This window comes from Phoenix dactylifera, chromosome 4 (assembly GCF_051530095.1).
Source record: "Phoenix dactylifera cultivar Ajwa chromosome 4, Ajwa_hap1_PhDact_Kaust_v1.1, whole genome shotgun sequence".
Classification (NCBI taxonomy): Eukaryota; Viridiplantae; Streptophyta; class Magnoliopsida; order Arecales; family Arecaceae; genus Phoenix; species Phoenix dactylifera.
The window spans coordinates 36,257,035-36,281,240 of record NC_143193.1 but is presented as its reverse complement, the minus strand read 5'-3'; the positions used below and the strand labels follow the sequence as shown (position 1 = coordinate 36,281,240).

Here is a 24,206-nt window from a genome sequence, read left to right as displayed (position 1 = left end):
TAAACTGAGTCCGGAGACTCGCGGTGCCATGCCGCATAGCGGAACAGCGCATTGAATCCTACGCCAGAACGGCCCCGGCAGCGCGAATGTCTCGGGCCGTCGAGGTCTGCTGCTTTGTCATAAAAGGGTGTTTCGATGGGCATGTCATGGGTGCGATCATACCAGCACTAATGCACCGGATCCCATCAGAACTCCGCAGTTAAGCGTGCTTGGGCGAGAGTAGTACTAGGATGGGTGACCCCCTGGGAAGTCCTCGTGTTGCACCCCTTTTATTTTTTGCCCGCTTTTTTATTTTTTGATAATATTTATTTTTAATTTTTCGGCTTTTGGCTTTTCCTCTTCGGATAATTTTTTTCCCCCGAAAATAAACTGAGTCCGGAGACTCGCGGTGCCATGCCGCATAGCGGAACAGCGCGTTGAATCCTACGCCAGAACGGCCCCGGCAGCGTGAATGTCTCGGGCCGTCGCGGTCTGCTGCTTTGTCATAAAAGGGAGTTTCGAAGGGCATGTCATGGGTGCGATCATACCTGCACTAATGCACCGGATCCCATCATAACTCCGCAGTTAGGCGTGCTTGGGCGAGAGAAGTACTAGGATGGGTGACCCCCTGGGAAGTCCTCGTGTTGCACCCTTTTTATTTTTTGCCCGCTTTTTTATTTTTTGATAATATTTATTTTTAATTTTTCGGCTTTTGGCTTTTCCTCTTCGGATAATTTTTTTCCCCCGAAAATAAACTGAGTCCGGAGACTGGCGGTGCCATGCCGCATAGCGGGAATAGCGCGTTGAATCCTACGCCAGAACGGCCCCGGCGGCGCGAATGTCTCGGGCCGTCGAGGTCTGCTGCTTTGTCATAAAAGGGAGTTTCGATGGGCATGTCATAGGGGTGATCATACCAGCACTAATGCACCGGATCCCATCAGAACTCCGCAGTTAAGCGTGCTTGGGCGAGAGTAGTACTAGGATGGGTGACCCCCTGGGAAGTCCTCGTGTTGCACCCCTTTTATTTTTTGCCCGCTTTTTTATTTTTTGATAATATTTATTTTTAATTTTTCGGCTTTTGGCTTTTCCTCTTCGGATAATTTTTTTCCCCCGAAAATAAACTGAGTCCGGAGACTCGCGGTGCCATGCCGCATAGCGGAACAGCGCGTTGAATCCTACGCCAGAACGGCCCCGGCAGCGTGAATGTCTCGGGCCGTCGCGGTCTGCTGCTTTGTCATAAAAGGGAGTTTCGAAGGGCATGTCATGGGTGCGATCATACCAGCACTAATGCACCGGATCCCATCATAACTCCGCAGTTAGGCGTGCTTGGGCGAGAGAAGTACTAGGATGGGTGACCCCCTGGGAAGTCCTCGTGTTGCACCCTTTTTATTTTTTGCCCGCTTTTTTATTTTTTGATAATATTTATTTTTAATTTTTTGGCTTTTGGCTTTTCCTCTTCGGATAATTTTTTCCCCCCGAAAATAAACTGAGTCCGGAGACTGGCGGTGCCATGCCGCATAGCGGAACAGCGCGTTGAATCCTACGCCAGAACGGCCCCGGCAGCGCGAATGTCTCGGGCCGTCGAGGTCTGCTGCTTTGTCATAAAAGGGAGTTTCGAAGGGCATGTCATGGGTGCGATCATACCAGCACTAATGCACCGGATCCCATCAGAACTCCGCAGTTAAGCGTGCTTGGGCGAGAGTAGTACTAGGATGGGTGACCCCCTGGGAAGTCCTCGTGTTGCACCCCTTTTATTTTTTGCCCGCTTTTTTATTTTTTGATAACATTTATTTTTTATTTTTCGGCTTTTGGCTTTTCCTCTTCGGATAATTTTTTTCCCCCGAAAATAAACTGAGTCCGGAGACTGGCGGTGCCATGCCGCATAGCGGAACAGCGTGTTGAATCCTACGCCAGAACGGCCCCGGCAGCGCGAATGTCTCGGGCCGTCGAGGTCTGCTACTTTGTCATAAAAGGGAGTTTCGAAGGGCATGTCTTGGGTGCGATCATACCAGCACTAATGCACCGGATCCTATCAGAGCTCCGCAGTTAAGCGTGCTTGGGCGAGAGTAGTACTAGGATGGGTGACCCCCTGGGAAGTCCTCATGTTGCACCCTTTTTATTTTTTGCCCGCTTTTTTATTTTTTGATAATATTTATTTTTAATTTTTTGGCTTTTGGCTTTTCCTCTTTGGATAATTTTTTCCCCCCGACAATAAACTGGGTCCGGAGACTGGCGGTGCCATGCCGCATAGCGGGACCAGCGCGTTGAATCCTACGCCAGAACGGCCCCGGCAGCGCGAATGTCTCGGGCCGTCGAGGTCTGCTGCTTTGTCATAAAAGGGAGTTTCGAAGGGCATGTCATGGGTGCGATCATACCAGCACTAATGCACCGGATCCCATCAGAACTCCGCAGTTAAGCGTGCTTGGGCGAGAGTAGTACTAGGATGGGTGACCCCCTGGGAAGTCCTCGTGTTGCACCCCTTTTATTTTTTGCCCGCTTTTTTCTTTTTTGATAACATTTATTTTTAATTTTTTGGCTTTTGGCTTTTCCTCTTCGGATAATTTTTTTCCCTCGAAAATAAACTGAGTCCGGAGACTCGCGGTGCCATGCCGCATAGCGGAACAGCGCATTGAATCCTACGCCAGAACGGCCCCGGCAGCGCGAATGTCTCGGGCCGTCGAGGTCTGCTGCTTTGTCATAAAAGGGTGTTTCGATGGGCATGTCATGGGTGCGATCATACCAGCACTAATGCACCGGATCCCATCAGAACTCCGCAGTTAAGCGTGCTTGGGCGAGAGTAGTACTAGGATGGGTGACCCCCTGGGAAGTCCTCGTGTTGCACCCCTTTTATTTTTTGCCCGCTTTTTTATTTTTTGATAATATTTATTTTTAATTTTTCGGCTTTTGGCTTTTCCTCTTCGGATAATTTTTTTCCCCCGAAAATAAACTGAGTCCGGAGACTGGCGGTGCCATGCCGCATAGCGGAACAGCGTGTTGAATCCTACGCCAGAACGGCCCCGGCAGCGCGAATGTCTCGGGCCGTCGAGGTCTGCTACTTTGTCATAAAAGGGAGTTTCGAAGGGCATGTCTTGGGTGCGATCATACCAGCACTAATGCACCGGATCCTATCAGAGCTCCGCAGTTAAGCGTGCTTGGGCGAGAGTAGTACTAGGATGGGTGACCCCCTGGGAAGTCCTCATGTTGCACCCTTTTTATTTTTTGCCCGCTTTTTTATTTTTTGATAATATTTATTTTTAATTTTTTGGCTTTTGGCTTTTCCTCTTTGGATAATTTTTTCCCCCCGACAATAAACTGGGTCCGGAGACTGGCGGTGCCATGCCGCATAGCGGGACCAGCGCGTTGAATCCTACGCCAGAACGGCCCCGGCAGCGCGAATGTCTCGGGCCGTCGAGGTCTGCTGCTTTGTCATAAAAGGGAGTTTCGAAGGGCATGTCATGGGTGCGATCATACCAGCACTAATGCACCGGATCCCATCAGAACTCCGCAGTTAAGCGTGCTTGGGCGAGAGTAGTACTAGGATGGGTGACCCCCTGGGAAGTCCTCGTGTTGCACCCCTTTTATTTTTTGCCCGCTTTTTTCTTTTTTGATAACATTTATTTTTAATTTTTTGGCTTTTGGCTTTTCCTCTTCGGATAATTTTTTTCCCTCGAAAATAAACTGAGTCCGGAGACTCGCGGTGCCATGCCGCATAGCGGAACAGCGCATTGAATCCTACGCCAGAACGGCCCCGGCAGCGCGAATGTCTCGGGCCGTCGAGGTCTGCTGCTTTGTCATAAAAGGGTGTTTCGATGGGCATGTCATGGGTGCGATCATACCAGCACTAATGCACCGGATCCCATCAGAACTCCGCAGTTAAGCGTGCTTGGGCGAGAGTAGTACTAGGATGGGTGACCCCCTGGGAAGTCCTCGTGTTGCACCCCTTTTATTTTTTGCCCGCTTTTTTATTTTTTGATAATATTTATTTTTAATTTTTCGGCTTTTGGCTTTTCCTCTTCGGATAATTTTTTTCCCCCGAAAATAAACTGAGTCCGGAGACTGGCGGTGCCATGCCGCATAGCGGAACAGCGTGTTGAATCCTACGCCAGAACGGCCCCGGCAGCGCGAATGTCTCGGGCCGTCGAGGTCTGCTACTTTGTCATAAAAGGGAGTTTCGAAGGGCATGTCTTGGGTGCGATCATACCAGCACTAATGCACCGGATCCTATCAGAGCTCCGCAGTTAAGCGTGCTTGGGCGAGAGTAGTACTAGGATGGGTGACCCCCTGGGAAGTCCTCATGTTGCACCCTTTTTATTTTTTGCCCGCTTTTTTATTTTTTGATAATATTTATTTTTAATTTTTTGGCTTTTGGCTTTTCCTCTTTGGATAATTTTTTCCCCCCGACAATAAACTGGGTCCGGAGACTGGCGGTGCCATGCCGCATAGCGGGACCAGCGCGTTGAATCCTACGCCAGAACGGCCCCGGCAGCGCGAATGTCTCGGGCCGTCGAGGTCTGCTGCTTTGTCATAAAAGGGAGTTTCGAAGGGCACGTCATGGGTGCGATCATACCAGCACTAATGCACCGGATCCCATCAGAACTCCGCAGTTAAGCGTGCTTGGGCGAGAGTAGTACTAGGATGGGTGACCCCCTGGGAAGTCCTCGTGTTGCACCCCTTTTATTTTTTGCCCGCTTTTTTCTTTTTTGATAACATTTATTTTTAATTTTTTGGCTTTTGGCTTTTCCTCTTCGGATAATTTTTTTCCCTCGAAAATAAACTGAGTCCGGAGACTCGCGGTGCCATGCCGCATAGCGGAACAGCGCATTGAATCCTACGCCAGAACGGCCCCGGCAGCGCGAATGTCTCGGGCCGTCGAGGTCTGCTGCTTTGTCATAAAAGGGTGTTTCGATGGGCATGTCATGGGTGCGATCATACCAGCACTAATGCACCGGATCCCATCAGAACTCCGCAGTTAAGCGTGCTTGGGCGAGAGTAGTACTAGGATGGGTGACCCCCTGGGAAGTCCTCGTGTTGCACCCCTTTTATTTTTTGCCCGCTTTTTTATTTTTTGATAATATTTATTTTTAATTTTTCGGCTTTTGGCTTTTCCTCTTCGGATAATTTTTTTCCCCCGAAAATAAACTGAGTCCGGAGACTCGCGGTGCCATGCCGCATAGCGGAACAGCGCGTTGAATCCTACGCCAGAACGGCCCCGGCAGCGCGAATGTCTCGGGCCGTCGAGGTCTGCTGCTTTGTCATAAAAGGGAGTTTCGAAGGGCATGTCATGGGTGCGATCATACCAGCACTAATGCACCGGATCCCATCAGAACTCCGCAGTTAAGCGTGCTTGGGCGAGAGTAGTACTAGGATGGGTGACCCCCTGGGAAGTCCTCGTGTTGCACCCTTTTTATTTTTTTCTCCACTTTTTTATTTTTTGATAATATTTATTTTTAATTTTTCGGCTTTTGGCTTTTCCTCTTCGGATAATTTTTTTCCCCCGAAAATAAACTGAGTCCGGAGACTGGCGGTGCCATGCCGCATAGCGGGAATAGCGCGTTGAATCCTACGCCAGAACGGCCCCGGCGGCGCGAATGTCTCGGGCCGTCGAGGTCTGCTGCTTTGTCATAAAAGGGAGTTTCGATGGGCATGTCATGGGTGCGATCATACCAGCACTAATGCACCGGATCCCATCAGAACTCCGCAGTTAAGCGTGCTTGGGCGAGAGTAGTACTAGGATGGGTGACCCCCTGGGAAGTCCTCGTGTTGCACCCCTTTTATTTTTTGCCCGCTTTTTTATTTTTTGATAATATTTATTTTTAATTTTTCGGCTTTTGGCTTTTCCTCTTCGGATAATTTTTTTCCCCCGAAAATAAACTGAGTCCGGAGACTCGCGGTGCCATGCCGCATAGCGGAACAGCGCGTTGAATCCTACGCCAGAACGGCCCCGGCAGCGCGAATGTCTCGGGCCGTCGCGGTCTGCTGCTTTGTCATAAAAGGGAGTTTCGAAGGGCATGTCATGGGTGCGATCATACCAGCACTAATGCACCGGATCCCATCATAACTCCGCAGTTAGGCGTGCTTGGGCGAGAGAAGTACTAGGATGGGTGACCCCCTGGGAAGTCCTCGTGTTGCACCCTTTTTATTTTTTGCCTGCTTTTTTATTTTTTGATAATATTTATTTTTAATTTTTTGGCTTTTGGCTTTTCCTCTTCGGATAATTTTTTCCCCCCGAAAATAAACTGAGTCCGGAGACTGGCGGTGCCATGCCGCATAGCGGAACAGCGCGTTGAATCCTACGCCAGAACGGCCCCGGCAGCGCGAATGTCTCGGGCCGTCGAGGTCTGCTGCTTTGTCATAAAAGGGAGTTTCGAAGGGCATGTCATGGGTGCGATCATACCAGCACTAATGCACCGGATCCCATCAGAACTCCGCAGTTAAGCGTGCTTGGGCGAGAGTAGTACTAGGATGGGTGACCCCCTGGGAAGTCCTCGTGTTGCACCCCTTTTATTTTTTGCCCGCTTTTTTATTTTTTGATAACATTTATTTTTTATTTTTCGGCTTTTGGCTTTTCCTCTTCGGATAATTTTTTTCCCCCGAAAATAAATTGAGTCCGGAGACTGGCGGTGCCATGCCGCATAGCGGAACAGCGCGTTGAGTCCTACGCCAGAACGGCCCCGGCAGCGCGAATGTCTCGGGCCGTCGAGGTCTGCTGCTTTGTCATAAAAGGGAGTTTCGAAGGGCATGTCATGGGTGCGATCATACCAGCACTAATGCACCGGATCCCATCAGAACTCCGCAGTTAAGCGTGCTTGGGCGAGAGTAGTACTAGGATGGGTGACCCCCTGGGAAGTCCTCGTGTTGCACCCCTTTTATTTTTTGCCCGCTTTTTTATTTTTTGATAACATTTATTTTTTATTTTTCGGCTTTTGGCTTTTCCTCTTCGGATAATTTTTTTCCCCCGAAAATAAACTGAGTCCGGAGACTGGCGGTGCCATGCCGCATAGCGGAACAGCGTGTTGAATCCTACGCCTGAACGGCCCCGGCAGCGCGAATGTCTCGGGCCGTCGACGTCTGCTACTTTGTCATAAAAGGGAGTTTCGAAAGGCATGTCTTGGGTGCGATCATACCAGCACTAATGCACCGGATCCTATCAGAAGTCCGCAGTTAAGCGTGCTTGGGCGAGAGTAGTACTAGGATGGGTGACCCCCTGGGAAGTCCTCATGTTGCACCCTTTTTATTTTTTGCCCGCTTTTTTATTTTTTGATAATATTTATTTTTAATTTTTTGGCTTTTGGATTTTCCTCTTCGGATAATTTTTTTCCCCCGACAATAAACTGGGTCCGGAGACTGGCGGTGCCATGCCGCATAGCGGGACCAGCGCGTTGAATCCTACGCCAGAACGGCCCCGGCAGCGCGAATGTCTCGGGCCGTCGAGGTCTGCTGCTTTGTCATAAAAGGGAGTTTCGAAGGGCATATCATGGGTGCGATCATACCAGCACTAATGCACCGGATCCCATCAGAACTCCGCAGTTAAGCGTGCTTGGGCGAGAGTAGTACTAGGATGGGTGACCCCCTGGGAAGTCCTCGTGTTGCACCCCTTTTATTTTTTGCCCGCTTTTTTCTTTTTTGATAACATTTATTTTTAATTTTTTGGCTTTTGGCTTTTCCTCTTCGGATAATTTTTTTCCCTCGAAAATAAACTGAGTCCGGAGACTCGCGGTGCCATGCCGCATAGCGGAACAGCGCATTGAATCCTACGCCAGAACGGCCCCGGCAGCGCGAATGTCTCGGGCCGTCGAGGTCTGCTGCTTTGTCATGAAAGGGTGTTTCGATGGGCATGTCATGGGTGCGGTCATACCAGCACTAATGCACCGGATCCCATCAGAACTCCGCAGTTAAGCGTGCTTGGGCGTGAGTAGTACTAGGATGGGTGACCCCCTGGGAAGTCCTCGTGTTGCACCCCTTTTATTTTTTGCCCGCTTTTTTATTTTTTGATAATATTTATTTTTAATTTTTCGGCTTTTGGCTTTTCCTCTTCGGATAATTTTTTTCCCCCGAAAATAAACTGAGTCCGGAGACTCGCGGTGCCATGCCGCATAGCGGAACAGCGCGTTGAATCCTACGCCAGAACGGCCCCGGCAGCGCGAATGTCTCGGGCCGTCGAGGTCTGCTGCTTTGTCATAAAAGGGAGTTTCGAAGGGCATGTCATGGGTGCGATCATACCAGCACTAATGCACCGGATCCCATCAGAACTCCGCAGTTAAGCGTGCTTGGGCGAGAGTAGTATTAGGATGGGTGACCCCCTGGGAAGTCCTCGTGTTGCACCCTTTTTATTTTTTTCTCCACTTTTTTATTTTTTGATAATATTTATTTTTAATTTTTCGGCTTTTGGCTTTTCCTCTTCGGATAATTTTTTTTCCCCGAAAATAAACTGAGTCCGGAGACTGGCGGTGCCATGCCGCATAGCGGGAATAGCGCGTTGAATCCTACGCCAGAACGGCCCCGGCGGCGCGAATGTCTCGGGCCGTCGAGGTCTGCTGCTTTGTCATAAAAGGGAGTTTCGATGGGCATGTCATGAGTGCGATCATACCAGCACTAATGCACCGGATCCCATCAGAACTCCGCAGTTAAGCGTGCTTGGGCGAGAGTAGTACTAGGATGGGTGACCCCCTGGGAAGTCCTCGTGTTGCACCCCTTTTATTTTTTGCCCGCTTTTTTATTTTTTGATAATATTTATTTTTAATTTTTCGGCTTTTGGCTTTTCCTCTTCGGATAATTTTTTTCCTCCGAAAATAAACTGAGTCCGGAGACTCGCGGTGCCATGCCGCATAGCGGAACAGCGCGTTGAATCCTACGCCAGAACGGCCCCGGCAGCGCGAATGTCTCGGGCCGTCGCGGTCTGCTGCTTTGTCATAAAAGGGAGTTTCGAAGGGCATGTCATGGGTGCGATCATACCAGCACTAATGCACCGGATCCCATCATAACTCCGCAGTTAGGCGTGCTTGGGCGAGAGAAGTACTAGGATGGGTGACCCCCTGGGAAGCCCTCGTGTTGCACCCTTTTTATTTTTTGCCTGCTTTTTTATTTTTTGATAATATTTATTTTTAATTTTTTGGCTTTTGGCTTTTCCTCTTCGGATAATTTTTTCCCCCCGAAAATAAACTGAGTCCGGAGACTGGCGGTGCCATGCCGCATAGCGGAACAGCGCGTTGAATCCTACGCCAGAACGGCCCCGGCAGCGCGAATGTCTCGGGCCGTCGAGGTCTGCTGCTTTGTCATAAAAGGGAGTTTCGAAGGGCATGTCATGGGTGCGATCATACCAGCACTAATGCACCGGATCCCATCAGAACTCCGCAGTTAAGCGTGCTTGGGCGAGAGTAGTACTAGGATGGGTGACCCCCTGGGAAGTCCTCGTGTTGCACCCCTTTTATTTTTTGCCCGCTTTTTTATTTTTTGATAACATTTATTTTTTATTTTTCGGCTTTTGGCTTTTCCTCTTCGGATAATTTTTTTCCCCCGAAAATAAATTGAGTCCGGAGACTGGCGGTGCCATGCCGCATAGCGGAACAGCGCGTTGAATCCTACGCCAGAACGGCCCCGGCAGCGCGAATGTCTCGGGCCGTCGAGGTCTGCTGCTTTGTCATAAAAGGGAGTTTCGAAGGGCATGTCATGGGTGCGATCATACCAGCACTAATGCACCGGATCCCATCAGAACTCCGCAGTTAAGCGTGCTTGGGCGAGAGTAGTACTAGGATGGGTGACCCCCTGGGAAGTCCTCGTGTTGCACCCCTTTTATTTTTTGCCCGCTTTTTTATTTTTTGATAACATTTATTTTTTATTTTTCGGCTTTTGGCTTTTCCTCTTCGGATAATTTTTTTCCCCCGAAAATAAACTGAGTCCGGAGACTGGCGGTGCCATGCCGCATAGCGGAACAGCGTGTTGAATCCTACGCCAGAACGGCCCCGGCAGCGCGAATGTCTCGGGCCGTCGAGGTCTGCTACTTTGTCATAAAAGGGAGTTTCGAAGGGCATGTCTTGGGTGCGATCATACCAGCACTAATGCACCGGATCCTATCAGAACTCCGCAGTTAAGCGTGCTTGGGCGAGAGTAGCACTAGGATGGGTGACCCCCTGGGAAGTCCTCATGTTGCACCCTTTTTATTTTTTGCCCGCTTTTTTATTTTTTGATAATATTTATTTTTAATTTTTTGGCTTTTGGCTTTTCCTCTTCGGATAATTTTTTTCCCCCGACAATAAACTGGGTCCGGAGACTGGCGGTGCCATGCCGCATAGCGGGACCAGCGCGTTGAATCCTACGCCAGAACGGCCCCGGCAGCGCGAATGTCTCGGGCCGTCGAGGTCTGCTGCTTTGTCATAAAAGGGAGTTTCGAAGGGCATATCATGGGTGCGATCATACCAGCACTAATGCACCGGATCCCATCAGAACTCCGCAGTTAAGCGTGCTTGGGCGAGAGTAGTACTAGGATGGGTGACCCCCTGGGAAGTCCTCGTGTTGCACCCCTTTTATTTTTTGCCCGCTTTTTTCTTTTTTGATAACATTTATTTTTAATTTTTTGGCTTTTGGCTTTTCCTCTTCGGATAATTTTTTTCCCTCGAAAATAAACTGAGTCCGGAGACTCGCGGTGCCATGCCGCATAGCGGAACAGCGCATTGAATCCTACGCCAGAACGGCCCCGGCAGCGCGAATGTCTCGGGCCGTCGAGGTCTGCTGCTTTGTCATGAAAGGGTGTTTCGATGGGCATGTCATGGGTGCGGTCATACCAGCACTAATGCACCGGATCCCATCAGAACTCCGCAGTTAAGCGTGCTTGGGCGTGAGTAGTACTAGGATGGGTGACCCCCTGGGAAGTCCTCGTGTTGCACCCCTTTTATTTTTTGCCCGCTTTTTTATTTTTTGATAATATTTATTTTTAATTTTTCGGCTTTTGGCTTTTCCTCTTCGGATAATTTTTTTCCCCCGAAAATAAACTGAGTCCGGAGACTCGCGGTGCCATGCCGCATAGCGGAACAGCGCGTTGAATCCTACGCCAGAACGGCTCCGGCAGCGCGAATGTCTCGGGCCGTCGAGGTCTGCTGCTTTGTCATAAAAGGGAGTTTCGAAGGGCATGTCATGGGTGCGATCATACCAGCACTAATGCACCGGATCCCATCAGAACTCCGCAGTTAAGCGTGCTTGGGCGAGAGTAGTACTAGGATGGGTGACCCCCTGGGAAGTCCTCGCGTTGCACCCTTTTTATTTTTTTCTCCACTTTTTTATTTTTTGATAATATTTATTTTTAATTTTTCGGCTTTTGGCTTTTCCTCTTCGGATAATTTTTTTCCCCCGAAAATAAACTGAGTCCGGAGACTGGCGGTGCCATGCCGCATAGCGGGAATAGCGCGTTGAATCCTACGCCAGAACGGCCCCGGCGGCGCGAATGTCTCGGGCCGTCGAGGTCTGCTGCTTTGTCATAAAAGGGAGTTTCGATGGGCATGTCATGGGTGCGATCATACCAGCACTAATGCACCGGATCCCATCAGAACTCCGCAGTTAAGCGTGCTTGGGCGAGAGTAGTACTAGGATGGGTGACCCCCTGGGAAGTCCTCGTGTTGCACCCCTTTTATTTTTTGCCCGCTTTTTTATTTTTTGATAATATTTATTTTTAATTTTTCGGCTTTTGGCTTTTCCTCTTCGGATAATTTTTTTCCCCCGAAAATAAACTGAGTCCGGAGACTCGCGGTGCCATGCCGCATAGCGGAACAGCGCGTTGAATCCTACGCCAGAACGGCCCCGGCAGCGCGAATGTCTCGGGCCGTCGCGGTCTGCTGCTTTGTCATAAAAGGGAGTTTCGAAGGGCATGTCATGGGTGCGATCATACCAGCACTAATGCACCGGATCCCATCATAACTCCGCAGTTAGGCGTGCTTGGGCGAGAGAAGTACTAGGATGGGTGACCCCCTGGGAAGTCCTCGTGTTGCACCCTTTTTATTTTTTGCCTGCTTTTTTATTTTTTGATAATATTTATTTTTAATTTTTTGGCTTTTGGCTTTTCCTCTTCGGATAATTTTTTCCCCCCGAAAATAAACTGAGTCCGGAGACTGGCGGTGCCATGCCGCATAGCGGAACAGCGCGTTGAATCCTACGCCAGAACGGCCCCGGCAGCGCGAATGTCTCGGGCCGTCGAGGTCTGCTGCTTTGTCATAAAAGGGAGTTTCGAAGGGCATGTCATGGGTGTGATCATACCAGCACTAATGCACCGGATCCCATCAGAACTCCGCAGTTAAGCGTGCTTGGGCGAGAGTAGTACTAGGATGGGTGACCCCCTGGGAAGTCCTCGTGTTGCACCCCTTTTATTTTTTGCCCGCTTTTTTATTTTTTGATAACATTTATTTTTTATTTTTCGGCTTTTGGCTTTTCCTCTTCGGATAATTTTTTTCCCCCGAAAATAAATTGAGTCCGGAGACTGGCGGTGCCATGCCGCATAGCGGAACAGCGCGTTGAATCCTACGCCAGAACGGCCCCGGCAGCGCGAATGTCTCGGGCCGTCGAGGTCTGCTGCTTTGTCATAAAAGGGAGTTTCGAAGGGCATGTCATGGGTGCGATCATACCAGCACTAATGCACCGGATCCCATCAGAACTCCGCAGTTAAGCGTGCTTGGGCGAGAGTAGTACTAGGATGGGTGACCCCCTGGGAAGTCCTCGTGTTGCACCCCTTTTATTTTTTGCCCGCTTTTTTATTTTTTGATAACATTTATTTTTTATTTTTCGGCTTTTGGCTTTTCCTCTTCGGATAATTTTTTTTCCCCGAAAATAAACTGAGTCCGGAGACTGGCGGTGCCATGCCGCATAGCGGAACAGCGTGTTGAATCCTACGCCAGAACGGCCCCGGCAGCGCGAATGTCTCGGGCCGTCGAGGTCTGCTACTTTGTCATAAAAGGGAGTTTCGAAGGGCATGTCTTGGGTGCGATCATACTAGCACTAATGCACCGGATCCTATCAGAACTCCGCAGTTAAGCGTGCTTGGGCGAGAGTAGTACTAGGATGGGTGACCCCCTGGGAAGTCCTCATGTTGCACCCTTTTTATTTTTTGCCCGCTTTTTTATTTTTTGATAATATTTATTTTTAATTTTTTGGCTTTTGGCTTTTCCTCTTCGGATAATTTTTTTCCCCCGACAATAAACTGGGTCCGGAGACTGGCGGTGCCATGCCGCATAGCGGGACCAGCGCGTTGAATCCTACGCCAGAACGGCCCCGGCAGCGCGAATGTCTCGGGCCGTCGAGGTCTGCTGCTTTGTCATAAAAGGGAGTTTCGAAGGGCATATCATGGGTGCGATCATACCAGCACTAATGCACCGGATCCCATCAGAACTCCGCAGTTAAGCGTGCTTGGGCGAGAGTAGTACTAGGATGGGTGACCCCCTGGGAAGTCCTCGTGTTGCACCCCTTTTATTTTTTGCCCGCTTTTTTCTTTTTTGATAACATTTATTTTTAATTTTTTGGCTTTTGGCTTTTCCTCTTCGGATAATTTTTTTCCCTCGAAAATAAACTGAGTCCGGAGACTCGCGGTGCCATGCCGCATAGCGGAACAGCGCATTGAATCCTACGCCAGAACGGCCCCGGCAGCGCGAATGTCTCGGGCCGTCGAGGTCTGCTGCTTTGTCATGAAAGGGTGTTTCGATTGGCATGTCATGGGTGCGGTCATACCAGCACTAATGCACCGGATCCCATCAGAACTCCGCAGTTAAGCGTGCTTGGGCGTGAGTAGTACTAGGATGGGTGACCCCCTGGGAAGTCCTCGTGTTGCACCCCTTTTATTTTTTGCCCGCTTTTTTATTTTTTGATAATATTTATTTTTAATTTTTCGGCTTTTGGCTTTTCCTCTTCGGATAATTTTTTTCCCCCGAAAATAAACTGAGTCCGGAGACTCGCGGTGCCATGCCGCATAGCGGAACAGCGCGTTGAATCCTACGCCAGAACGGCCCCGGCAGCGCGAATGTCTCGGGCCGTCGAGGTCTGCTGCTTTGTCATAAAAGGGAGTTTCGAAGGGCATGTCATGGGTGCGATCATACCAGCACTAATGCACCGGATCCCATCAGAACTCCGCAGTTAGGCGTGCTTGGGCGAGAGTAGTACTAGGATGGGTGACCCCCTGGGAAGTCCTCGTGTTGCACCCTTTTTATTTTTTTCTCCACTTTTTTATTTTTTGATAATATTTATTTTTAATTTTTCGGCTTTTGGCTTTTCCTCTTCGGATAATTTTTTTCCCCCGAAAATAAACTGAGTCCGGAGACTGGCGGTGCCATGCCGCATAGCGGGAATAGCGCGTTGAATCCTACGCCAGAACGGCCCCGGCGGCGCGAATGTCTCGGGCCGTCGAGGTCTGCTGCTTTGTCATAAAAGGGAGTTTCGACGGGCATGTCATGGGTGCGATCATACCAGCACTAATGCACCGGATCCCATCAGAACTCCGCAGTTAAGCGTGCTTGGGCGAGAGTAGTACTAGGATGGGTGACCCCCTGGGAAGTCCTCGTGTTGCACCCCTTTTATTTTTTGCCCGCTTTTTTATTTTTTGATAATATTTATTTTTAATTTTTCGGCTTTTGGCTTTTCCTCTTCGGATAATTTTTTTCCCCCGAAAATAAACTGAGTCCGGAGACTCGCGGTGCCATGCCGCATAGCGGAACAGCGTGTTGAATCCTACGCCAGAACGGCCCCGGCAGCGCGAATGTCTCGGGCCGTCGCGGTCTGCTGCTTTGTCATAAAAGGGAGTTTCGAAGGGCATGTCATGGGTGCGATCATACCAGCACTAATGCACCGGATCCCATCATAACTCCGCAGTTAGGCGTGCTTGGGCGAGAGAAGTACTAGGATGGGTGACCCCCTGGGAAGTCCTCGTGTTGCACCCTTTTTATTTTTTGCCTGCTTTTTTATTTTTTGATAATATTTATTTTTAATTTTTTGGCTTTTGGCTTTTCCTCTTCGGATAATTTTTTCCCCCCGAAAATAAACTGAGTCCGGAGACTGGCGGTGCCATGCCGCATAGCGGAACAGCGCGTTGAATCCTACGCCAGAACGGCCCCGGCAGCGCGAATGTCTCGGGCCGTCGAGGTCTGCTGCTTTGTCATAAAAGGGAGTTTCGAAGGGCATGTCATGGGTGCGATCATACCAGCACTAATGCACCGGATCCCATCAGAACTCCGCAGTTAAGCGTGCTTGGGCGAGAGTAGTACTAGGATGGGTGACCCCCTGGGAAGTCCTCGTGTTGCACCCCTTTTATTTTTTGCCCGCTTTTTTATTTTTTGATAACATTTATTTTTTATTTTTCGGCTTTTGGCTTTTCCTCTTCGGATAATTTTTTTCCCCCGAAAATAAATTGAGTCCGGAGACTGGCGGTGCCATGCCGCATAGCGGAACAGCGCGTTGAATCCTACGCCAGAACGGCCCCGGCAGCGCGAATGTGTCGGGCCGTCGAGGTCTGCTGCTTTGTCATAAAAGGGAGTTTCGAAGGGCATGTCATGGGTGCGATCATACCAGCACTAATGCACCGGATCCCATCAGAACTCCGCAGTTAAGCGTGCTTGGGCGAGAGTAGTACTAGGATGGGTGACCCCCTGGGAAGTCCTCGTGTTGCACCCCTTTTATTTTTTGCCCGCTTTTTTATTTTTTGATAACATTTATTTTTTATTTTTCGGCTTTTGGCTTTTCCTCTTCGGATAATTTTTTTCCCCCGAAAATAAACTGAGTCCGGAGACTGGCGGTGCCATGCCGCATAGCGGAACAGCGTGTTGAATCCTACGCCAGAACGGCCCCGGCAGCGCGAATGTCTCGGGCCGTCGAGGTCTGCTACTTTGTCATAAAAGGGAGTTTCGAAGGGCATGTCTTGGGTGCGATCATACCAGCACTAATGCACCGGATCCTATCAGAACTCCGCAGTTAAGCGTGCTTGGGCGAGAGTAGTACTAGGATGGGTGACCCCCTGGGAAGTCCTCATGTTGCACCCTTTTTATTTTTTGCCCGCTTTTTTATTTTTTGATAATATTTATTTTTAATTTTTTGGCTTTTGGCTTTTCCTCTTCGGATAATTTTTTTCCCCCGACAATAAACTGGGTCCGGAGACTGGCGGTGCCATGCCGCATAGCGGGACCAGCGCGTTGAATCCTACGCCAGAACGGCCCCGGCAGCGCGAATGTCTCGGGCCGTCGAGGTCTGCTGCTTTGTCATAAAAGGGAGTTTCGAAGGGCATATCATGGGTGCGATCATACCAGCACTAATGCACCGGATCCCATCAGAACTCCGCAGTTAAGCGTGCTTGGGCGAGAGTAGTACTAGGATGGGTGACCCCCTGGGAAGTCCTCGTGTTGCACCCCTTTTATTTTTTGCCCGCTTTTTTCTTTTTTGATAACATTTATTTTTAATTTTTTGGCTTTTGGCTTTTCCTCTTCGGATAATTTTTTTCCCTCGAAAATAAACTGAGTCCGGAGACTCGCGGTGCCATGCCGCATAGCGGAACAGCGCGTTGAATCCTACGCCAGAACGGCCCCGGCAGCGCGAATGTCTCGGGCCGTCGAGGTCTGCTGCTTTGTCATAAAAGGGAGTTTCGAAGGGCATGTCATGGGTGCGATCATACCAGCACTAATGCACCGGATCCCATCAGAACTCCGCAGTTAAGCGTGCTTGGGCGAGAGTAGTACTAGGATGGGTGACCCCCTGGGAAGTCCTCGTGTTGCACCCCTTTTATTTTTTGCCCGCTTTTTTATTTTTTGATAACATTTATTTTTTATTTTTCGGCTTTTGGCTTTTCCTCTTCGGATAATTTTTTTCCCCCGAAAATAAATTGAGTCCGGAGACTGGCGGTGCCATGCCGCATAGCGGAACAGCGCGTTGAGTCCTACGCCAGAACGGCCCCGGCAGCGCGAATGTCTCGGGCCGTCGAGGTCTGCTGCTTTGTCATAAAAGGGAGTTTCGAAGGGCATGTCATGGGTGCGATCATACCAGCACTAATGCACCGGATCCCATCAGAACTCCGCAGTTAAGCGTGCTTGGGCGAGAGTAGTACTAGGATGGGTGACCCCCTGGGAAGTCCTCGTGTTGCACCCCTTTTATTTTTTGCCCGCTTTTTTATTTTTTGATAACATTTATTTTTTATTTTTCGGCTTTTGGCTTTTCCTCTTCGGATAATTTTTTTCCCCCGAAAATAAACTGAGTCCGTAGACTGGCGGTGCCATGCCGCATAGCGGAACAGCGTGTTGAATCCTACGCCTGAACGGCCCCGGCAGCGCGAATGTCTCGGGCCGTCGACGTCTGCTACTTTGTCATAAAAGGGAGTTTCGAAAGGCATGTCTTGGGTGCGATCATACCAGCACTAATGCACCGGATCCTATCAGAACTCCGCAGTTAAGCGTGCTTGGGCGAGAGTAGTACTAGGATGGGTGACCCCCTGGGAAGTCCTCATGTTGCACCCTTTTTATTTTTTGCCCGCTTTTTTATTTTTTGATAATATTTATTTTTAATTTTTTGGCTTTTGGATTTTCCTCTTCGGATAATTTTTTTCCCCCGACAATAAACTGGGTCCGGAGACTGGCGGTGCCATGCCGCATAGCGGGACCAGCGCGTTGAATCCTACGCCAGAACGGCCCCGGCAGCGCGAATGTCTCGGGCCGTCGAGGTCTGCTGCTTTGTCATAAAAGGGAGTTTCGAAGGGCATATCATGGGTGCGATCATACCAGCACTAATGCACCGGATCCCATCAGAACTCCGCAGTTAAGCGTGCTTGGGCGAGAGTAGTACTAGGATGGGTGACCCCCTGGGAAGTCCTCGTGTTGCACCCCTTTTATTTTTTGCCCGCTTTTTTCTTTTTTGATAACATTTATTTTTAATTTTTTGGCTTTTGGCTTTTCCTCTTCGGATAATTTTTTTCCCTCGAAAATAAACTGAGTCCGGAGACTCGCGGTGCCATGCCGCATAGCGGAACAGCGCATTGAATCCTACGCCAGAACGGCCCCGGCAGCGCGAATGTCTCGGGCCGTCGAGGTCTGCTGCTTTGTCATGAAAGGGTGTTTCGATGGGCATGTCATGGGTGCGGTCATACCAGCACTAATGCACCGGATCCCATCAGAACTCCGCAGTTAAGCGTGCTTGGGCGTGAGTAGTACTAGGATGGGTGACCCCCTGGGAAGTCCTCGTGTTGCACCCCTTTTATTTTTTGCCCGCTTTTTTATTTTTTGATAATATTTATTTTTAATTTTTCGGCTTTTGGCTTTTCCTCTTCGGATAATTTTTTTCCCCCGAAAATAAACTGAGTCCGGAGACTCGCGGTGCCATGCCGCATAGCGGAACAGCGCGTTGAATCCTACGCCAGAACGGCCCCGGCAGCGCGAATGTCTCGGGCCGTCGAGGTCTGCTGCTTTGTCATAAAAGGGAGTTTCGAAGGGCATGTCATGGGTGCGATCATACCAGCACTAATGCACCGGATCCCATCAGAACTCCGCAGTTAAGCGTGCTTGGGCGAGAGTAGTATTAGGATGGGTGACCCCCTGGGAAGTCCTCGTGTTGCACCCTTTTTATTTTTTTCTCCACTTTTTTATTTTTTGATAATATTTATTTTTAATTTTTCGGCTTTTGGCTTTTCCTCTTCGGATAATTTTTTTCCCCCGAAAATAAACTGAGTCCGGAGACTGGCGGTGCCATGCCGCATAGCGGGAATAGCGCGTTGAATCCTACGCCAGAACGGCCCCGGCGGCGCGAATGTCTCGGGCCGTCGAGGTCTGCTGCTTTGTCATAAAAGGGAGTTTCGATGGGCATGTCATGAGTGCGATCATACCAGCACTAATGCACCGGATCCCATCAGAACTCCGCAGTTAAGCGTGCTTGGGCGAGAGTAGTACTAGGATGGGTGACCCCCTGGGAAGTCCTCGTGTTGCACCCCTTTTATTTTTTGCCCGCTTTTTTATTTTTTGATAATATTTATTTTTAATTTTTCGGCTTTTGGCTTTTCCTCTTCGGATAATTTTTTTCCTCCGAAAATAAACTGAGTCCGGAGACTCGCGGTGCCATGCCGCATAGCGGAACAGCGCGTTGAATCCTACGCCAGAACGGCCCCGGCAGCGCGAATGTCTCGGGCCGTCGCGGTCTGCTGCTTTGTCATAAAAGGGAGTTTCGAAGGGCATGTCATGGGTGCGATCATACCAGCACTAATGCACCGGATCCCATCATAACTCCGCAGTTAGGCGTGCTTGGGCGAGAGAAGTACTAGGATGGGTGACCCCCTGGGAAGCCCTCGTGTTGCACCCTTTTTATTTTTTGCCTGCTTTTTTATTTTTTGATAATATTTATTTTTAATTTTTTGGCTTTTGGCTTTTCCTCTTCGGATAATTTTTTCCCCCCGAAAATAAACTGAGTCCGGAGACTGGCGGTGCCATGCCGCATAGCGGAACAGCGCGTTGAATCCTACGCCAGAACGGCCCCGGCAGCGCGAATGTCTCGGGCCGTCGAGGTCTGCTGCTTTGTCATAAAAGGGAGTTTCGAAGGGCATGTCATGGGTGCGATCATACCAGCACTAATGCACCGGATCCCATCAGAACTCCGCAGTTAAGCGTGCTTGGGCGAGAGTAGTACTAGGATGGGTGACCCCCTGGGAAGTCCTCGTGTTGCACCCCTTTTATTTTTTGCCCGCTTTTTTATTTTTTGATAACATTTATTTTTTATTTTTCGGCTTTTGGCTTTTCCTCTTCGGATAATTTTTTTCCCCCGAAAATAAATTGAGTCCGGAGACTGGCGGTGCCATGCCGCATAGCGGAACAGCGCGTTGAATCCTACGCCAGAACGGCCCCGGCAGCGCGAATGTCTCGGGCCGTCGAGGTCTGCTGCTTTGTCATAAAAGGGAGTTTCGAAGGGCATGTCATGGGTGCGATCATACCAGCACTAATGCACCGGATCCCATCAGAACTCCGCAGTTAAGCGTGCTTGGGCGAGAGTAGTACTAGGATGGGTGACCCCCTGGGAAGTCCTCGTGTTGCACCCCTTTTATTTTTTGCCCGCTTTTTTATTTTTTGATAACATTTATTTTTTATTTTTCGGCTTTTGGCTTTTCCTCTTCGGATAATTTTTTTCCCCCGAAAATAAACTGAGTCCGGAGACTGGCGGTGCCATGCCGCATAGCGGAACAGCGTGTTGAATCCTACGCCAGAACGGCCCCGGCAGCGCGAATGTCTCGGGCCGTCGAGGTCTGCTACTTTGTCATAAAAGGGAGTTTCGAAGGGCATGTCTTGGGTGCGATCATACCAGCACTAATGCACCGGATCCTATCAGAACTCCGCAGTTAAGCGTGCTTGGGCGAGAGTAGCACTAGGATGGGTGACCCCCTGGGAAGTCCTCATGTTGCACCCTTTTTATTTTTTGCCCGCTTTTTTATTTTTTGATAATATTTATTTTTAATTTTTTGGCTTTTGGCTTTTCCTCTTCGGATAATTTTTTTCCCCCGACAATAAACTGGGTCCGGAGACTGGCGGTGCCATGCCGCATAGCGGGACCAGCGCGTTGAATCCTACGCCAGAACGGCCCCGGCAGCGCGAATGTCTCGGGCCGTCGAGGTCTGCTGCTTTGTCATAAAAGGGAGTTTCGAAGGGCATATCATGGGTGCGATCATACCAGCACTAATGCACCGGATCCCATCAGAACTCCGCAGTTAAGCATGCTTGGGCGAGAGTAGTACTAGGATGGGTGACCCCCTGGGAAGTCCTCGTGTTGCACCCCTTTTATTTTTTGCCCGCTTTTTTCTTTTTTGATAACATTTATTTTTAATTTTTTGGCTTTTGGCTTTTCCTCTTCGGATAATTTTTTTCCCTCGAAAATAAACTGAGTCCGGAGACTCGCGGTGCCATGCCGCATAGCGGAACAGCGCATTGAATCCTACGCCAGAACGGCCCCGGCAGCGCGAATGTCTCGGGCCGTCGAGGTCTGCTGCTTTGTCATGAAAGGGTGTTTCGATGGGCATGTCATGGGTGCGGTCATACCAGCACTAATGCACCGGATCCCATCAGAACTCCGCAGTTAAGCGTGCTTGGGCGTGAGTAGTACTAGGATGGGTGACCCCCTGGGAAGTCCTCGTGTTGCACCCCTTTTATTTTTTGCCCGCTTTTTTATTTTTTGATAATATTTATTTTTAATTTTTCGGCTTTTGGCTTTTCCTCTTCGGATAATTTTTTTCCCCCGAAAATAAACTGAGTCCGGAGACTCGCGGTGCCATGCCGCATAGCGGAACAGCGCGTTGAATCCTACGCCAGAACGGCTCCGGCAGCGCGAATGTCTCGGGCCGTCGAGGTCTGCTGCTTTGTCATAAAAGGGAGTTTCGAAGGGCATGTCATGGGTGCGATCATACCAGCACTAATGCACCGGATCCCATCAGAACTCCGCAGTTAAGCGTGCTTGGGCGAGAGTAGTACTAGGATGGGTGACCCCCTGGGAAGTCCTCGTGTTGCACCCTTTTTATTTTTTTCTCCACTTTTTTATTTTTTGATAATATTTATTTTTAATTTTTCGGCTTTTGGCTTTTCCTCTTCGGATAATTTTTTTCCCCCGAAAATAAACTGAGTCCGGAGACTGGCGGTGCCATGCCGCATAGCGGGAATAGCGCGTTGAATCCTACGCCAGAACGGCCCCGGCGGCGCGAATGTCTCGGGCCGTCGAGGTCTGCTGCTTTGTCATAAAAGGGAGTTTCGATGGGCATGTCATGGGTGCGATCATACCAGCACTAATGCACCGGATCCCATCAGAACTCCGCAGTTAAGCGTGCTTGGGCGAGAGTAGTACTAGGATGGGTGACCCCCTGGGAAGTCCTCGTGTTGCACCCCTTTTATTTTTTGCCCGCTTTTTTATTTTTTGATAATATTTATTTTTAATTTTTCGGCTTTTGGCTTTTCCTCTTCGGATAATTTTTTTCCCCCGAAAATAAACTGAGTCCGGAGACTCGCGGTGCCATGCCGCATAGCGGAACAGCGCGTTGAATCCTACGCCAGAACGGCCCCGGCAGCGCGAATGTCTCGGGCCGTCGCGGTCTGCTGCTTTGTCATAAAAGGGAGTTTCGAAGGGCATGTCATGGGTGCGATCATACCAGCACTAATGCACCGGATCCCATCATAACTCCGCAGTTAGGCGTGCTTGGGCGAGAGAAGTACTAGGATGGGTGACCCCCTGGGAAGTCCTCGTGTTGCACCCTTTTTATTTTTTGCCTGCTTTTTTATTTTTTGATAATATTTATTTTTAATTTTTTGGCTTTTGGCTTTTCCTCTTCGGATAATTTTTTCCCCCCGAAAATAAACTGAGTCCGGAGACTGGCGGTGCCATGCCGCATAGCGGAACAGCGCGTTGAATCCTACGCCAGAACGGCCCCGGCAGCGCGAATGTCTCGGGCCGTCGAGGTCTGCTGCTTTGTCATAAAAGGGAGTTTCGAAGGGCATGTCATGGGTGCGATCATACCAGCACTAATGCACCGGATCCCATCAGAACTCCGCAGTTAAGCGTGCTTGGGCGAGAGTAGTACTAGGATGGGTGACCCCCTGGGAAGTCCTCGTGTTGCACCCCTTTTATTTTTTGCCCGCTTTTTTATTTTTTGATAACATTTATTTTTTATTTTTCGGCTTTTGGCTTTTCCTCTTCGGATAATTTTTTTCCCCCGAAAATAAATTGAGTCCGGAGACTGGCGGTGCCATGCCGCATAGCGGAACAGCGCGTTGAATCCTACGCCAGAACGGCCCCGGCAGCGCGAATGTCTCGGGCCGTCGAGGTCTGCTGCTTTGTCATAAAAGGGAGTTTCGAAGGGCATGTCATGGGTGCGATCATACCAGCACTAATGCACCGGATCCCATCAGAACTCCGCAGTTAAGCGTGCTTGGGCGAGAGTAGTACTAGGATGGGTGACCCCCTGGGAAGTCCTCGTGTTGCACCCCTTTTATTTTTTGCCCGCTTTTTTATTTTTTGATAACATTTATTTTTTATTTTTCGGCTTTTGGCTTTTCCTCTTCGGATAATTTTTTTCCCCCGAAAATAAACTGAGTCCGGAGACTGGCGGTGCCATGCCGCATAGCGGAACAGCGTGTTGAATCCTACGCCAGAACGGCCCCGGCAGCGCGAATGTCTCGGGCCGTCGAGGTCTGCTACTTTGTCATAAAAGGGAGTTTCGAAGGGCATGTCTTGGGTGCGATCATACTAGCACTAATGCACCGGATCCTATCAGAACTCCGCAGTTAAGCGTGCTTGGGCGAGAGTAGTACTAGGATGGGTGACCCCCTGGGAAGTCCTCATGTTGCACCCTTTTTATTTTTTGCCCGCTTTTTTATTTTTTGATAATATTTATTTTTAATTTTTTGGCTTTTGGCTTTTCCTCTTCGGATAATTTTTTTCCCCCGACAATAAACTGGGTCCGGAGACTGGCGGTGCCATGCCGCATAGCGGGACCAGCGCGTTGAATCCTACGCCAGAACGGCCCCGGCAGCGCGAATGTCTCGGGCCGTCGAGGTCTGCTGCTTTGTCATAAAAGGGAGTTTCGAAGGGCATATCATGGGTGCGATCATACCAGCACTAATGCACCGGATCCCATCAGAACTCCGCAGTTAAGCGTGCTTGGGCGAGAGTAGTACTAGGATGGGTGACCCCCTGGGAAGTCCTCGTGTTGCACCCCTTTTATTTTTTGCCCGCTTTTTTATTTTTTGATAACATTTATTTTTTATTTTTCGGCTTTTGGCTTTTCCTCTTCGGATAATTTTTTTCCCCCGAAAATAAACTGAGTCCGGAGACTGGCGGTGCCATGCCGCATAGCGGAACAGCGTGTTGAATCCTACGCCAGAACGGCCCCGGCAGCGCGAATGTCTCGGGCCGTCGAGGTCTGCTACTTTGTCATAAAAGGGAGTTTCGAAGGGCATGTCTTGGGTGCGATCATACCAGCACTAATGCACCGGATCCTATCAGAACTCCGCAGTTAAGCGTGCTTGGGCGAGAGTAGCACTAGGATGGGTGACCCCCTGGGAAGTCCTCATGTTGCACCCTTTTTATTTTTTGCCCGCTTTTTTATTTTTTGATAATATTTATTTTTAATTTTTTGGCTTTTGGCTTTTCCTCTTCGGATAATTTTTTTCCCCCGACAATAAACTGGGTCCGGAGACTGGCGGTGCCATGCCGCATAGCGGGACCAGCGCGTTGAATCCTACGCCAGAACGGCCCCGGCAGCGCGAATGTCT

At 49.7% G+C, this 24,206-nt stretch overlaps 54 non-coding genes and 12 pseudogenes across 54 annotated transcripts; all 66 read left to right on the top strand.

Annotated features, from left to right (window-relative positions):
* Positions 1–148: 148 nt before the first annotated feature.
* LOC149760044 (5S ribosomal RNA) lies at positions 149–267 on the top strand. The gene has a single exon (XR_016409525.1). It is a non-coding gene; the product is annotated as a 5S ribosomal RNA (ribosomal RNA).
* Positions 268–513: 246 nt separating this feature from the next.
* On the top strand, positions 514–632 carry LOC149760043 (5S ribosomal RNA; annotated as a pseudogene).
* A 247-nt stretch (positions 633–879) lies between these two features.
* Positions 880–998, top strand: LOC149760042 (5S ribosomal RNA). Its single transcript, XR_016406280.1, has one exon. It is a non-coding gene; the product is annotated as a 5S ribosomal RNA (ribosomal RNA).
* Positions 999–1,244: 246 nt separating this feature from the next.
* LOC149760041 (5S ribosomal RNA) lies at positions 1,245–1,363 on the top strand (annotated as a pseudogene).
* Positions 1,364–1,609: 246 nt separating this feature from the next.
* Positions 1,610–1,728, top strand: LOC149760040 (5S ribosomal RNA). Its single transcript, XR_016409524.1, has one exon. It is a non-coding gene; the product is annotated as a 5S ribosomal RNA (ribosomal RNA).
* Positions 1,729–1,974: 246 nt separating this feature from the next.
* Positions 1,975–2,093, top strand: LOC149760039 (5S ribosomal RNA). Its single transcript, XR_016408602.1, has one exon. It is a non-coding gene; the product is annotated as a 5S ribosomal RNA (ribosomal RNA).
* Positions 2,094–2,340: 247 nt separating this feature from the next.
* LOC149760038 (5S ribosomal RNA) lies at positions 2,341–2,459 on the top strand. The gene has a single exon (XR_016409523.1). It is a non-coding gene; the product is annotated as a 5S ribosomal RNA (ribosomal RNA).
* A 246-nt stretch (positions 2,460–2,705) lies between these two features.
* LOC149760037 (5S ribosomal RNA) lies at positions 2,706–2,824 on the top strand. Its single transcript, XR_016409522.1, has one exon. It is a non-coding gene; the product is annotated as a 5S ribosomal RNA (ribosomal RNA).
* A 246-nt stretch (positions 2,825–3,070) lies between these two features.
* Positions 3,071–3,189, top strand: LOC149760036 (5S ribosomal RNA). The gene has a single exon (XR_016408600.1). It is a non-coding gene; the product is annotated as a 5S ribosomal RNA (ribosomal RNA).
* A 247-nt stretch (positions 3,190–3,436) lies between these two features.
* Positions 3,437–3,555, top strand: LOC149760035 (5S ribosomal RNA). The gene has a single exon (XR_016409521.1). It is a non-coding gene; the product is annotated as a 5S ribosomal RNA (ribosomal RNA).
* Positions 3,556–3,801: 246 nt separating this feature from the next.
* Positions 3,802–3,920, top strand: LOC149760034 (5S ribosomal RNA). The gene has a single exon (XR_016409520.1). It is a non-coding gene; the product is annotated as a 5S ribosomal RNA (ribosomal RNA).
* A 246-nt stretch (positions 3,921–4,166) lies between these two features.
* Positions 4,167–4,285, top strand: LOC149760033 (5S ribosomal RNA). The gene has a single exon (XR_016408599.1). It is a non-coding gene; the product is annotated as a 5S ribosomal RNA (ribosomal RNA).
* A 247-nt stretch (positions 4,286–4,532) lies between these two features.
* On the top strand, positions 4,533–4,651 carry LOC149760032 (5S ribosomal RNA). Its single transcript, XR_016409519.1, has one exon. It is a non-coding gene; the product is annotated as a 5S ribosomal RNA (ribosomal RNA).
* Positions 4,652–4,897: 246 nt separating this feature from the next.
* LOC149760031 (5S ribosomal RNA) lies at positions 4,898–5,016 on the top strand. Its single transcript, XR_016409517.1, has one exon. It is a non-coding gene; the product is annotated as a 5S ribosomal RNA (ribosomal RNA).
* A 246-nt stretch (positions 5,017–5,262) lies between these two features.
* On the top strand, positions 5,263–5,381 carry LOC149760030 (5S ribosomal RNA). Its single transcript, XR_016412000.1, has one exon. It is a non-coding gene; the product is annotated as a 5S ribosomal RNA (ribosomal RNA).
* Positions 5,382–5,629: 248 nt separating this feature from the next.
* Positions 5,630–5,748, top strand: LOC149760029 (5S ribosomal RNA). Its single transcript, XR_016409516.1, has one exon. It is a non-coding gene; the product is annotated as a 5S ribosomal RNA (ribosomal RNA).
* Positions 5,749–5,994: 246 nt separating this feature from the next.
* On the top strand, positions 5,995–6,113 carry LOC149760028 (5S ribosomal RNA; annotated as a pseudogene).
* Positions 6,114–6,359: 246 nt separating this feature from the next.
* Positions 6,360–6,478, top strand: LOC149760027 (5S ribosomal RNA). The gene has a single exon (XR_016409515.1). It is a non-coding gene; the product is annotated as a 5S ribosomal RNA (ribosomal RNA).
* A 246-nt stretch (positions 6,479–6,724) lies between these two features.
* LOC149760026 (5S ribosomal RNA) lies at positions 6,725–6,843 on the top strand. Its single transcript, XR_016409514.1, has one exon. It is a non-coding gene; the product is annotated as a 5S ribosomal RNA (ribosomal RNA).
* A 246-nt stretch (positions 6,844–7,089) lies between these two features.
* On the top strand, positions 7,090–7,208 carry LOC149760025 (5S ribosomal RNA; annotated as a pseudogene).
* Positions 7,209–7,455: 247 nt separating this feature from the next.
* LOC149760024 (5S ribosomal RNA) lies at positions 7,456–7,574 on the top strand. The gene has a single exon (XR_016409513.1). It is a non-coding gene; the product is annotated as a 5S ribosomal RNA (ribosomal RNA).
* A 246-nt stretch (positions 7,575–7,820) lies between these two features.
* On the top strand, positions 7,821–7,939 carry LOC149760023 (5S ribosomal RNA). Its single transcript, XR_016400688.1, has one exon. It is a non-coding gene; the product is annotated as a 5S ribosomal RNA (ribosomal RNA).
* Positions 7,940–8,185: 246 nt separating this feature from the next.
* Positions 8,186–8,304, top strand: LOC149760022 (5S ribosomal RNA). Its single transcript, XR_016401796.1, has one exon. It is a non-coding gene; the product is annotated as a 5S ribosomal RNA (ribosomal RNA).
* Positions 8,305–8,552: 248 nt separating this feature from the next.
* LOC149760021 (5S ribosomal RNA) lies at positions 8,553–8,671 on the top strand. Its single transcript, XR_016401765.1, has one exon. It is a non-coding gene; the product is annotated as a 5S ribosomal RNA (ribosomal RNA).
* Positions 8,672–8,917: 246 nt separating this feature from the next.
* On the top strand, positions 8,918–9,036 carry LOC149760020 (5S ribosomal RNA; annotated as a pseudogene).
* A 246-nt stretch (positions 9,037–9,282) lies between these two features.
* Positions 9,283–9,401, top strand: LOC149760019 (5S ribosomal RNA). The gene has a single exon (XR_016409512.1). It is a non-coding gene; the product is annotated as a 5S ribosomal RNA (ribosomal RNA).
* A 246-nt stretch (positions 9,402–9,647) lies between these two features.
* Positions 9,648–9,766, top strand: LOC149760018 (5S ribosomal RNA). The gene has a single exon (XR_016409511.1). It is a non-coding gene; the product is annotated as a 5S ribosomal RNA (ribosomal RNA).
* Positions 9,767–10,012: 246 nt separating this feature from the next.
* On the top strand, positions 10,013–10,131 carry LOC149760017 (5S ribosomal RNA; annotated as a pseudogene).
* Positions 10,132–10,378: 247 nt separating this feature from the next.
* Positions 10,379–10,497, top strand: LOC149760016 (5S ribosomal RNA). Its single transcript, XR_016409510.1, has one exon. It is a non-coding gene; the product is annotated as a 5S ribosomal RNA (ribosomal RNA).
* Positions 10,498–10,743: 246 nt separating this feature from the next.
* Positions 10,744–10,862, top strand: LOC149760015 (5S ribosomal RNA). Its single transcript, XR_016400686.1, has one exon. It is a non-coding gene; the product is annotated as a 5S ribosomal RNA (ribosomal RNA).
* A 246-nt stretch (positions 10,863–11,108) lies between these two features.
* Positions 11,109–11,227, top strand: LOC149760014 (5S ribosomal RNA). The gene has a single exon (XR_016401223.1). It is a non-coding gene; the product is annotated as a 5S ribosomal RNA (ribosomal RNA).
* Positions 11,228–11,475: 248 nt separating this feature from the next.
* Positions 11,476–11,594, top strand: LOC149760013 (5S ribosomal RNA). Its single transcript, XR_016409509.1, has one exon. It is a non-coding gene; the product is annotated as a 5S ribosomal RNA (ribosomal RNA).
* A 246-nt stretch (positions 11,595–11,840) lies between these two features.
* Positions 11,841–11,959, top strand: LOC149760012 (5S ribosomal RNA; annotated as a pseudogene).
* A 246-nt stretch (positions 11,960–12,205) lies between these two features.
* On the top strand, positions 12,206–12,324 carry LOC149760011 (5S ribosomal RNA). The gene has a single exon (XR_016400436.1). It is a non-coding gene; the product is annotated as a 5S ribosomal RNA (ribosomal RNA).
* A 246-nt stretch (positions 12,325–12,570) lies between these two features.
* On the top strand, positions 12,571–12,689 carry LOC149760010 (5S ribosomal RNA). Its single transcript, XR_016409508.1, has one exon. It is a non-coding gene; the product is annotated as a 5S ribosomal RNA (ribosomal RNA).
* Positions 12,690–12,935: 246 nt separating this feature from the next.
* On the top strand, positions 12,936–13,054 carry LOC149760009 (5S ribosomal RNA). The gene has a single exon (XR_016408310.1). It is a non-coding gene; the product is annotated as a 5S ribosomal RNA (ribosomal RNA).
* A 247-nt stretch (positions 13,055–13,301) lies between these two features.
* On the top strand, positions 13,302–13,420 carry LOC149760008 (5S ribosomal RNA). Its single transcript, XR_016409506.1, has one exon. It is a non-coding gene; the product is annotated as a 5S ribosomal RNA (ribosomal RNA).
* A 246-nt stretch (positions 13,421–13,666) lies between these two features.
* LOC149760007 (5S ribosomal RNA) lies at positions 13,667–13,785 on the top strand. The gene has a single exon (XR_016400685.1). It is a non-coding gene; the product is annotated as a 5S ribosomal RNA (ribosomal RNA).
* Positions 13,786–14,031: 246 nt separating this feature from the next.
* On the top strand, positions 14,032–14,150 carry LOC149760006 (5S ribosomal RNA). Its single transcript, XR_016404109.1, has one exon. It is a non-coding gene; the product is annotated as a 5S ribosomal RNA (ribosomal RNA).
* A 248-nt stretch (positions 14,151–14,398) lies between these two features.
* Positions 14,399–14,517, top strand: LOC149760005 (5S ribosomal RNA). Its single transcript, XR_016409505.1, has one exon. It is a non-coding gene; the product is annotated as a 5S ribosomal RNA (ribosomal RNA).
* A 246-nt stretch (positions 14,518–14,763) lies between these two features.
* Positions 14,764–14,882, top strand: LOC149760004 (5S ribosomal RNA; annotated as a pseudogene).
* A 246-nt stretch (positions 14,883–15,128) lies between these two features.
* LOC149760003 (5S ribosomal RNA) lies at positions 15,129–15,247 on the top strand. Its single transcript, XR_016409504.1, has one exon. It is a non-coding gene; the product is annotated as a 5S ribosomal RNA (ribosomal RNA).
* A 246-nt stretch (positions 15,248–15,493) lies between these two features.
* LOC149760002 (5S ribosomal RNA) lies at positions 15,494–15,612 on the top strand. The gene has a single exon (XR_016409503.1). It is a non-coding gene; the product is annotated as a 5S ribosomal RNA (ribosomal RNA).
* Positions 15,613–15,858: 246 nt separating this feature from the next.
* Positions 15,859–15,977, top strand: LOC149760001 (5S ribosomal RNA). Its single transcript, XR_016407310.1, has one exon. It is a non-coding gene; the product is annotated as a 5S ribosomal RNA (ribosomal RNA).
* A 247-nt stretch (positions 15,978–16,224) lies between these two features.
* LOC149760000 (5S ribosomal RNA) lies at positions 16,225–16,343 on the top strand. Its single transcript, XR_016409502.1, has one exon. It is a non-coding gene; the product is annotated as a 5S ribosomal RNA (ribosomal RNA).
* A 246-nt stretch (positions 16,344–16,589) lies between these two features.
* On the top strand, positions 16,590–16,708 carry LOC149759999 (5S ribosomal RNA). The gene has a single exon (XR_016409501.1). It is a non-coding gene; the product is annotated as a 5S ribosomal RNA (ribosomal RNA).
* A 246-nt stretch (positions 16,709–16,954) lies between these two features.
* Positions 16,955–17,073, top strand: LOC149759998 (5S ribosomal RNA). Its single transcript, XR_016409500.1, has one exon. It is a non-coding gene; the product is annotated as a 5S ribosomal RNA (ribosomal RNA).
* A 246-nt stretch (positions 17,074–17,319) lies between these two features.
* On the top strand, positions 17,320–17,438 carry LOC149759997 (5S ribosomal RNA). The gene has a single exon (XR_016407309.1). It is a non-coding gene; the product is annotated as a 5S ribosomal RNA (ribosomal RNA).
* Positions 17,439–17,685: 247 nt separating this feature from the next.
* LOC149759996 (5S ribosomal RNA) lies at positions 17,686–17,804 on the top strand. Its single transcript, XR_016409499.1, has one exon. It is a non-coding gene; the product is annotated as a 5S ribosomal RNA (ribosomal RNA).
* A 246-nt stretch (positions 17,805–18,050) lies between these two features.
* On the top strand, positions 18,051–18,169 carry LOC149759995 (5S ribosomal RNA). The gene has a single exon (XR_016400684.1). It is a non-coding gene; the product is annotated as a 5S ribosomal RNA (ribosomal RNA).
* A 246-nt stretch (positions 18,170–18,415) lies between these two features.
* LOC149759994 (5S ribosomal RNA) lies at positions 18,416–18,534 on the top strand. Its single transcript, XR_016401795.1, has one exon. It is a non-coding gene; the product is annotated as a 5S ribosomal RNA (ribosomal RNA).
* A 248-nt stretch (positions 18,535–18,782) lies between these two features.
* Positions 18,783–18,901, top strand: LOC149759993 (5S ribosomal RNA). The gene has a single exon (XR_016401764.1). It is a non-coding gene; the product is annotated as a 5S ribosomal RNA (ribosomal RNA).
* Positions 18,902–19,147: 246 nt separating this feature from the next.
* On the top strand, positions 19,148–19,266 carry LOC149759992 (5S ribosomal RNA; annotated as a pseudogene).
* A 246-nt stretch (positions 19,267–19,512) lies between these two features.
* On the top strand, positions 19,513–19,631 carry LOC149759991 (5S ribosomal RNA). Its single transcript, XR_016409498.1, has one exon. It is a non-coding gene; the product is annotated as a 5S ribosomal RNA (ribosomal RNA).
* A 246-nt stretch (positions 19,632–19,877) lies between these two features.
* Positions 19,878–19,996, top strand: LOC149759990 (5S ribosomal RNA). The gene has a single exon (XR_016409497.1). It is a non-coding gene; the product is annotated as a 5S ribosomal RNA (ribosomal RNA).
* A 246-nt stretch (positions 19,997–20,242) lies between these two features.
* On the top strand, positions 20,243–20,361 carry LOC149759989 (5S ribosomal RNA; annotated as a pseudogene).
* Positions 20,362–20,608: 247 nt separating this feature from the next.
* On the top strand, positions 20,609–20,727 carry LOC149759988 (5S ribosomal RNA). The gene has a single exon (XR_016402604.1). It is a non-coding gene; the product is annotated as a 5S ribosomal RNA (ribosomal RNA).
* Positions 20,728–20,973: 246 nt separating this feature from the next.
* On the top strand, positions 20,974–21,092 carry LOC149759987 (5S ribosomal RNA). Its single transcript, XR_016400683.1, has one exon. It is a non-coding gene; the product is annotated as a 5S ribosomal RNA (ribosomal RNA).
* A 246-nt stretch (positions 21,093–21,338) lies between these two features.
* LOC149759986 (5S ribosomal RNA) lies at positions 21,339–21,457 on the top strand. The gene has a single exon (XR_016411999.1). It is a non-coding gene; the product is annotated as a 5S ribosomal RNA (ribosomal RNA).
* Positions 21,458–21,705: 248 nt separating this feature from the next.
* On the top strand, positions 21,706–21,824 carry LOC149759985 (5S ribosomal RNA). Its single transcript, XR_016409495.1, has one exon. It is a non-coding gene; the product is annotated as a 5S ribosomal RNA (ribosomal RNA).
* Positions 21,825–22,070: 246 nt separating this feature from the next.
* LOC149759984 (5S ribosomal RNA) lies at positions 22,071–22,189 on the top strand (annotated as a pseudogene).
* Positions 22,190–22,435: 246 nt separating this feature from the next.
* On the top strand, positions 22,436–22,554 carry LOC149759983 (5S ribosomal RNA). Its single transcript, XR_016409494.1, has one exon. It is a non-coding gene; the product is annotated as a 5S ribosomal RNA (ribosomal RNA).
* A 246-nt stretch (positions 22,555–22,800) lies between these two features.
* Positions 22,801–22,919, top strand: LOC149759982 (5S ribosomal RNA). Its single transcript, XR_016409493.1, has one exon. It is a non-coding gene; the product is annotated as a 5S ribosomal RNA (ribosomal RNA).
* Positions 22,920–23,165: 246 nt separating this feature from the next.
* Positions 23,166–23,284, top strand: LOC149759981 (5S ribosomal RNA). Its single transcript, XR_016408309.1, has one exon. It is a non-coding gene; the product is annotated as a 5S ribosomal RNA (ribosomal RNA).
* A 247-nt stretch (positions 23,285–23,531) lies between these two features.
* On the top strand, positions 23,532–23,650 carry LOC149759980 (5S ribosomal RNA). The gene has a single exon (XR_016409492.1). It is a non-coding gene; the product is annotated as a 5S ribosomal RNA (ribosomal RNA).
* Positions 23,651–23,896: 246 nt separating this feature from the next.
* Positions 23,897–24,015, top strand: LOC149759979 (5S ribosomal RNA; annotated as a pseudogene).
* Positions 24,016–24,206: the final 191 nt, after the last annotated feature.